Source organism: Cryptomeria japonica, chromosome 4 (genome assembly GCF_030272615.1).
Source record: "Cryptomeria japonica chromosome 4, Sugi_1.0, whole genome shotgun sequence".
NCBI classification, from domain to species: Eukaryota; Viridiplantae; Streptophyta; class Pinopsida; order Cupressales; family Cupressaceae; genus Cryptomeria; species Cryptomeria japonica.
The window spans coordinates 46,748,511-46,758,176 of record NC_081408.1 but is presented as its reverse complement, the minus strand read 5'-3'; positions in this window follow the sequence as shown (position 1 = coordinate 46,758,176).

Here is a 9,666-nt window from a genome sequence, read left to right as displayed (position 1 = left end):
AAAGAGGTACATGACTACTTCTTGTTGATCCATGAAACAAGTTTCTTTCCAAGAAAGAAAGCTCTGCCAGATGTGCTCTTCCAGTCATCAACATCTCCAGCCCAACCTATATCTGATATGCACATAGTGTAAAATCATCATTTTTAGGATACCACAAACCATATTCAGTTGTTCCTTGCAAATATCTAAAAATCCTTTTCACCGCACTCTCATGATTCTCTCTAGGATCACTTTGATATCTTGATACAATACAAACTACATTCATTATATCCGGTCTAGTCTGAGTCAGATATCAAAAATGTCCAATGATAGACTTGTACCTTGTAGGATTTACCGGTGCTGATGCATCTATCTTAGTTTATTTATCACTTGTAACCATAGGTGTACCAACCAGTTTAGAATTTTCCATACCAAATTTCTTCAACAACTCCCTAGCATACTTAGTTTGACAGATGAAAATACCTTTATCATTTTGAGTAATCTACAAACCTAAGAATTTTTTAATCTCCCCAATCATAGACATCTCAAATTTATTCTTCATATTATCAAAGAGTTCCATACATAACTTATCCTCACCTTGAAAAAAAAGATATCATCAACAAAGACTTCAACAATCAATATGTCATCATCAATGATCTTATAATATAAATTATTGTCAGCATTACCTTTAGTGAAACCAATCTTCAAAAGATATTTATCCAATCTTGCATACCAAGCTCTAGGGGCTTATATAAAGCTTTTCTTGATCTGCAAACCATGTTTTTGTCATCTGAAAGTGAAAATCCATCAGGCTGCTCAATGTAAACTTCCTCTTCAAGATTTTCATTCAAAAATGCACACTTAACATCCATCTGATAAACCTTGTAGTTCTTATGGGCAACATAAGAAAGAAATAATCTCACATCTTCAATCCTAGCTACCGGAGCAAAAGTCTAATCATAATCAATTCCATCCTTCTGAGAATATCATTTACAAACCAATATAGCCTTGTTTCTCACAACTTCCCCATATTCATTTAATTTATTCCTAAAAACCCATTTAGTCCCAATAACATTCTTAATTTTAGGTCGAAGAACTAAAGTCCATGTATTATTCTTTTCTATCTGATCTAAATCCTCTTCTATAGCTTTCATCCAACATTCATCTTTACATGATTCAATTACTGATGCCGGTTCATTTTGAGAAATTAAATATACCTCATTAGCTGCCAACCTTCTTTTTGTCTCCAATGATTTGATCTTCTGAATGATTTAACCTAACATACTTAGGAGTTTTCTAATTTTTTGTTCCTATGCTTTAATCTTCAGTTACTGTTGAATTTTCTGATACTGTCGGAGTGAATTGTTCAACATTTTATTCTAGTGTAGGTGCTACTAGTTTAGTTATGATCATTTCCACTATCGGTTCTCTCTCATAAGTTCTCATTTGACTTCTATTCTACTCATCCACCTTGACATTAGTGCTCTCAACGATTCTCTGTAATCTTTTGTTATAACATCTATATGTTTTTTTTCATTAGAATAACCAATAAATATCCCTTCATCACATCTAGGATCAAACTTTCCAATGGAGTCATCTCTTTTGATATAGCTTTTAGTACCAAAGATTTTAAAATACTTAATTGTAGGTGTATGACCAAACCATAACTCATAAGGTGTCTTATCGGTGTCTCCTTTAATATGAACTCTGTTGAATGTGTATAACATTGTGCTCATACCTTCTTGCCAGTAGATATGAGGCAGATTAGCTTCCATAATCATAGTTCTAGCCGCATCCAAGATAGTTATGTTCTTCCTTTCCACAACTCCATTTTGTTGAGGTGTCTGGAGTGCAGATAACTGTCTTCTTATCCCAATCTTTTCACAATAACTATTAAATTCACCAGATGTGAATTCTCCATCCTGATAAGACCTTAAGCATTTAATCTTCAATCATGTCTCTATCTCAACTTTAGCTTTAAATATCTTAGACTTTTTCAAATGCTTCAGATTTCTCCCTTAGAAAAGCAACCCACATCATTCTACAATAGTCATCAATGATTAGCATAAAATATCTATCACCCTGAAAACTTTTGATTCTAGTAGGACCACACAAATCAGTATGAATAAGATCGAGAACATCATTAGATTTGTCTTGTATACTCTTAAAAGAAGTTCATAATCTTACGTATTGTAGACACCTAAAAATGGTCAACGCTTGTGGAATCATACTTTAACATTTGCGCATTGCCTCATTTTAGGGTTTTTGCATCGCATTAGCATTTCTCCTATGATACACACTTGGTCTTTATCGTTTGCGAGCATCGAGTCCTTCTTTTGCATTCATCATTCGTCTTGTCTTCGAATTTGGTCTTGTCGATAACAATATCAGCTATGATTTTGGTCAATCTTATCCTGTCGCATTTATGTGCGTATTCATTTGTCATCATTTTGGACATCATCAATCCTAATTAGGGTTTTGTCCTCTTGTCAATCTTGTCATTTTGCGATCGATTTGTCATCGATCGTTATCATTTTCAATCTTGTCGTTTTGCGTTATCATTTTCAATCTTGTCATTTTGCGATCAATTTGTCATCGATCGTCGACCTTTTCAATCGTGTCAATTTGGATCAATTTGTCATTATTCCTTGTAAATTGGTGCATTTATCAATCAAATCATTTATCAATTCAAAATCATGATCGAATCAACATCAAATCAGTTTTATATCAAAACCTAATTGTCGTCCTGGCATTTCTAATTTATCTTCTAGGGTTTTATGATTTATTCATTTAACCTTGTTTGTCATTTTCTCTCCATTCTCCCTCTAGGTTAAATAATTTATTTATTTATCTTAAGTCTTCTTGTCACAATTAAATGTTTATTTAATTGGCTAATTAATTCCTCCTATTTTTGTAAATTAATTAATGAATGAGAAATTATTAATTAATTTACCTAATTTGCATCGATTTCCTAATTTCATGAATTCCTAATTTCTAATTCAATTTCCTCCTATTTTTCTCCTAATTTCATGGGAATGACATTTCAATTTGTCATAATTTGTCATAATTGACAATCAATCAATTTTGACATAGAAAGTTGTCATAATTTTGTCATAAATTATCAATCAATCAATTTTGCATAGAAAGTGCATAATTTGTCATAATTTGTCATAATTGACATTTTTGATTTACAATTTCCATTTGAATTGAATCATGCTAATTTGATCATTTCTCCAATTTGTCTATAAATTGGATGAATTTCTTCAATCTCGGCTAATAATCACATTATCGATCTAATAATCACTTTGTCGAATCAATCATGCTTCGAGTATTCTTGCACTACTATCTTGTCTACTTGCTTTCATCTCATGTGTATGCACTTGTAGGTGAGATCCACAACAAAAGATATTTGAAGGAGAAAGAAGGACAATGGATCCACATGAAGGAGACGTTCAAGTTTGCATTTGGTTTGCTTAGTTTTTAGTTTTGAATGTTTTGCTTTTCATGTCTTTATTGAGTGTGTTATGATTGATCATTGCATTTGAGCTTTCGTGATTGAGCTAGATAAGTATTTTGATTTGCTTTGATGATTTCCAGATTCCTATCTACATTAATTGGTGAACCCGACATGAACTAACCCCCTAACCATGCTTTTGAGTGCTTTTGAGTTGATTTGCAGGTCAAAAACCCAAGAAACAGGGTAGTGTAGTGTTTTCTGGGAACTTCTGTGCCTGTGTCAAGCATTCTGCGCCTGTGTCAGACATTTTGTGCCTGTGTCAAGGACATTCTACACCTGTGTCAGACATTCTGTGCCTGTGTCAGACATTCTGCGCCCGTGTAGGGCCAGAAACAGAGGTAAAAGACAGTGTTTTTCACTTGCAAATTTTTTTCTTTTGCATTCTGTTTCTACTTTTTTGGGTTTTTTGGTACTGATTCTCTGTGTAGAACCTTGGCATATGCATGACAAAGGCAACGAATGAAACTACTAACACGTTTTTGTGCAGGTTCGATAGTCAAAGACTAAGAAAATCAAACTTTTGACTTGGGTTTTGCAGGTTGCCTTGGACTACAACTAAACTTTGTGTTTGCAATTAATATTTAGGCACCTAGGGATTTCTAAATAGGATGGAATGAATGTATGTTTTCCTTGATTGTTGAGTTTGACATTGGAGTAGGAGAGTATGCTCTCATCCTTCTTAGGGTGATTAGAAATCCAGATCTTCAATACCATGCTCATGTTTTTGATTGTGTGTCACCTTTAGAGGGCCTGCCTTCTCGACCATTTGCTTTTGCAAGCAAGTGATAATTGTGAGAAGGGAATGACCCAAAGTGAGTATGGCTAGAATACCTTGGCATTCTAACTCACTATAAATAAATACCTGATGGGCGAAAGCTTTGAAGGAAGGGTTACGTGGGAATTGTAGTTACTCGGGAAGTGATGACCCTTGAACTCTTTCTCATATCAACATCTAAGTAGGACCTCGCGGTCTAAATCATGCTTGCGCAACTACATTTGTTTGGTATCTTGATGGGCTTAATGTGTCAATCACGCTTGCGTGACATCAAGGAGTAACGCTTAACAGAAATCCTTACTAAACACCTTGTATTTAGAGGCCAAAAATCCTTCTAGTTGCTTGAGAAGGACAAGTTTGGATACTTGGAAGAGATACTAAGTTTGCCATGGGGAGATTTCCATGGGGACTGATGTTTGGCTGCCCTGAGAAGTGAGTGTCATGGAGGGGAGCCCGTGGGGTCAAGCATCTATGTATTCTCCTTGAATCCCATAATGAGTCTACCCCTCAAGTACCTAATGTCCTTGCCTACCATAAGAAATGTGTGAATGAGCATGATTGTATTGAGTCTAAGTTAAAAAATATCTTGTCTTCTTTGTTTGTCAAAAGTTGAGTTGTGTCTCATTTCAAAAACAAGACAAATTGATTCAAAACAAGGTTAAACACAAGAGCATTTCATCCAACAAAGTTCACAACACCTTCAAACATGGTTGTCAAACATTTTTCAAAATCTTGTCTCAACATTCATGTCACTTAGATTTAGGTTCATCCTAGGTTTGTATTTTGCAAATTCATTGTCAATTACCAAGGTTAAGTTTCACCTAGGTCATACTCCTTTGCATATCAATAAGGGTCATCCATTTTGCATGTGTCCTCTTGCATTAGAGTAATACCATTTCATAATTCAAACTTAGGTTGACATTGTCATACATTTGCATTTGCATACCCTAGGTCTCTTCATTAAGCTTAGGTTATTATCATATCATATTAGGGTTATTTGCATAGTAATTGTCCCTTTGCATATAGTGTCAAAACTTTGGTTTGTCATACTTGAGTAATCCAAATCTTTGATAAACCTTAAGTTATTGTTAGGAAGTCTAGACCTTGTCAAACTTTTGTCTTTTTGTCATCAATGTCATTTGGTCAAACCTAGCTTAGTATCCAAGCATATAGGTGAGACATTGTCAATTTGTCCTATTGTCACTTGGTCCTTTTGTCCTTTGAGGTCTAGACATCATTTCAATTTCCTAAGGGTCTCATTTTTAGAATTGTATTCATGAGTTTATCAAAATCTTGAAAAACAACAAAAACATTAAGTTGCATTGTCATCCTTTAGGTTGCATTTGTCAATCCCATTAGTTGCATTTGCATAGTGACATGTTTGTTGAAATGAGGTCTCAACCTTCTTACGAAGCCATGTCATCACAATTGAGCAATCAATCATGTCAATCCAATCTCTACATGTATCAGAACTTGGATCAAACTTATCATGATGATGTAAATGTCCAAATACAAAAATTAGAGGAGAAACTAGCTCAAGAAAATGAGATTTTGGAACAAAGAGAGAAAAACATTGAGAAGAATAGATCACAAATGTCCAAAATGTTTCAAAAATTTCCAAGTCAAAATCCAAAGATTGAGCCAATTGATGTAAAATCTCTTCTTGAACGATCAGACATACCAGCTCTCCTCTCACAAATAGAGATGATGAAACAATTTCAAGAAAAGAGACAACATCAATTTCAACATTATGTGCCTCCACAATAAGAACAAGAAGGTGTTTACTATCAATCAGATTTTCAACCATCACAACCAATTGTTCAACAGTTTGAACATTTCCAACAGACACAACTAATGGTCCAACATTTCCAACAGACACAACCAATGGTCCAACATATTCAACCGACACAACCAATGGTCCAATTTCAACAATATGTCCAACCAACTATACAATGTCCACAAATGGTTCAACCAATGGTGGAATATCAATGTCAACAACCACAACCAAACATTCAAAAACAAAGGTTGCAGCACACAACAACCCAAGTTTCAAACATGTCAGAACAATTGAACCAAGTCCAATATCAAAACATGACATCAGATCAGAACCAATTCCTTGCCAAACAAGTTCAAATTCCAGATACAACCATGTCAAAACCTCGAAAGAAAGGTGGCTTTATTGCAATGGTCTTAAGAAAACTACCAAGTGAATTCTTTGAGGAAGATCAAGATAATATAATTATGTCTAGCAATGCCTCATCCCCCCGCAAACAAATTGACTCTCCAGTGGCATCTATCCCTCACCTTTAGAAGTTTCACAAGAACCTTCCATATTGTCCTCATCAAACAATACACCCAAGGATGAAATTACCCAAGGGCTATCCATAATTGATTGCCATGATAATCCAATTCATGATGCACATCCTTGTCATGTTTCAGAAATACAAGACCCAATGCCACCATGCACTTTATTGCCATTACCTGTTTTAGAGGACCCCATTCAAAGTCCCTCTTCCTCATGTTCAAGCATTGATTCCTTGCCAGAATCCATCACAAATGTTCAAAGTGCATTTCCTTCATGCCAAAACATTGATTTCTTGTCAAAATCCCCCATGCATATCCAAAGTCCAACCTCATGTCAAGAGGATAATTTAGAGCATAAAGAAACGTGTGTTAAAACAGATCAAGATCAAGATCCCGAAACCTTATCATCCCATCCAATTGTTGACCAGGATCTCATCTTCCCAGAAACTCATGATGATTCCCCTATTCTTGTCCATCCTATCCAAAGTCCTATTGACACTCCATTCCCCGAGCAAGATCAAGATATCCCAGTCCATCCAATCCCAAATGATCCCCTTCCATTCCAAGAACACAATATCCTTTCAAATCCCATTGACATTCCTGATATCCCTTCCATCCTTTCTGATGATCCCATTGAAAGTCAAGAGCAAAGAACCTTTAAAGAGGATTCCAATGATCTTCCTCCTTGTCAAGATCAAATTATTCCTTCAGATCCTCCACAAGATCCACTTGTTCCTCCGTCTCCACGTCTTAATGCTCCATATACACTCCAAGATCACATTTCTTTTGATGATCCCATTATTTCTCCCATTCCATCTCTTGAAGATCTTGTCATTGAACCATGTCCACTACACAATCCTAGTCCCCCTCATGATCCTAATCCCCCTCATGATTCTAACGTGTCAGTGCAAGATTTTCATGAACCCTCGACATGCATAATGGGTTCTTCCACTTTGGTGCAATCCGATCTGCTTCAAGATCTCATTATTTCTCTCCTATCATATCCACCTCATAATGGACTCGCATCTTCTTCCCAAAGAAAAGAGTATCCTACAAGTCAAGATATTCATAAAGGAAAAGGAGTAGATCTCCATAAGCAAGAATCCCTTCATGTCAAAGAAGATCTTAAGGGTCATGTCTACACAACTCACTCTCAAGACATTGGTATCCCTCCATCACAATCCAAGCATATCCCTTCCCCATCATACCTTCCATCCATCTTAGGTCCTTATATCCCTTCGTCCTCTATGCAAGGTCAACAAAGGCACACATCCTTGAGTAAATTTCAGTCATTCAAAAGAACTCCATTTCATTCATATTCATCCATGCATTCCTTTCCCCCTCCAAGCAATTTGGATGCCAAGTATAAAAGTCATAAGTCTAAAAATCCACATGTATTCAAGGATCAACATGTCCAATATAATCAACATGTCAAAGCAAAGAAAAATTTGATCTATAAAGAAAAAGAAATATCCAAAAGGCCACAAAGGCCCACTGAGAAAAATAAAGCAAAGTCAAAATATATATGGGTTCCTAAATCCCTTGTGCAAGCAATGCACTCCAAGGAACCACAAAAGCATGAAAAATCAAAAACCATGTGGATCCCTAAGCGGCTCCTTGAAGCACAAAAGCCTAAAGAAACATCAAAATTGGCATCTAAAATTCCTATTCCTCCATCCAAACCTCTCAAATCTATTCCTCCATCACCTTCATCATCCATTTTGGGCTCTTATGTCCCAAAATCCCAAGCCATTCCTCCATCAAAATCTCAATATCCAAAATATGTCTTTCCTCCATCAGTCCATCACCCCTCAAGGTGTGTGCCAATGTCAATCTTGCCAACATTTCTATCCACTCAAGCCCAATTCTTCCAATACCCTATCCATTATCCAATGCATATTTTCCATCCTTCCATCCCTCTGATCCCATCCTTTACATAGATCCTTGCCTTAATTTCATCTCTTTTCCATGTCCTTATCCTACCAACGTCTTTGAGCATACTTTTAAAGGTCATGGTCCATTTTTTTTTTTCAAGGCTACTATCCAAACAAAAAGACGCTTGAGTCCTTCTTCCATCCCCTGTCATGTGTCCATCTTCTATTGAAAAATCAAAAAAAAAAATTTGAAAAAAAAAAAAGTGAAAAAAAAAGAAAAAAAAAAAAAAAGAAGAAGAAGAAGAAGAAAAGAAAAAAAAAAAAAGGTAAAAAAAAGTTTTAAAAAAAAAAAAAAAAAAAAGACAAAAGAAAAAAAGTAACACAAAAAATAATTTGTCCACTGGTGAAAACCTGGCAAACAGGCACCTTGGGCAAGTACCATGATAAAAACCTGGCAAACAGGCGTCATGCGTAATTTATGAACTTCTTGCACACCACACTTGGGGGCAGGTTTCCTCCTTCATATCTTTTTGTCCTTCATTGTTCCATTATCCTATCGAACCCCTGTCATTACCCTTCATATCCTATTGTCCCTCATGTCCAGCTTCCCTTTCCACCTTTGATCTTGACAAGGCTGACAATCATCATGAGCATCATGTATCTTGTTTGCAGCTTTCAGTCTATCATAGCTTTTGGTTATTTATCCATTTGCTTATTATAACCTTTCATCCATACTCCCTAGCTTATTGCAACTTTCTGCCACTATCCCTTAGCCAATCTTGACTTTCAGTCCATGTCCCTTATCCATTCTTGGTCTTGCTTATCCTATCCATATCTTATCACTATCCATACACTCTTTTTCATTCCTTGATCTTGATCTGACATAAGTACACAAAATTTAAGCATGGTTTCAAAAACCTCTTGACATGTCCCTCATGCCATGTCACTACTTTACATTGTCATATCCAGTCTCTTGTCCTATCGCGCAATAGCCCTTGAAAATTGCATCCGTATTGTCTCCATGATAAAAAGGCCTTTGTCTTTCCTCTATCCACCATCATTTCAGCAAGCCTATTTATTCACTTGTCATATTCCTCATCTTGCTAGACACTGGGGGCAAAAATCATAAAAAATTGAAAAATGTCCTGAAAAAATCATAAAAAATTGCAAAATGTCCTAAAATAATTCAAAAAAATTGTAAAAAATTGAAAAGCAAA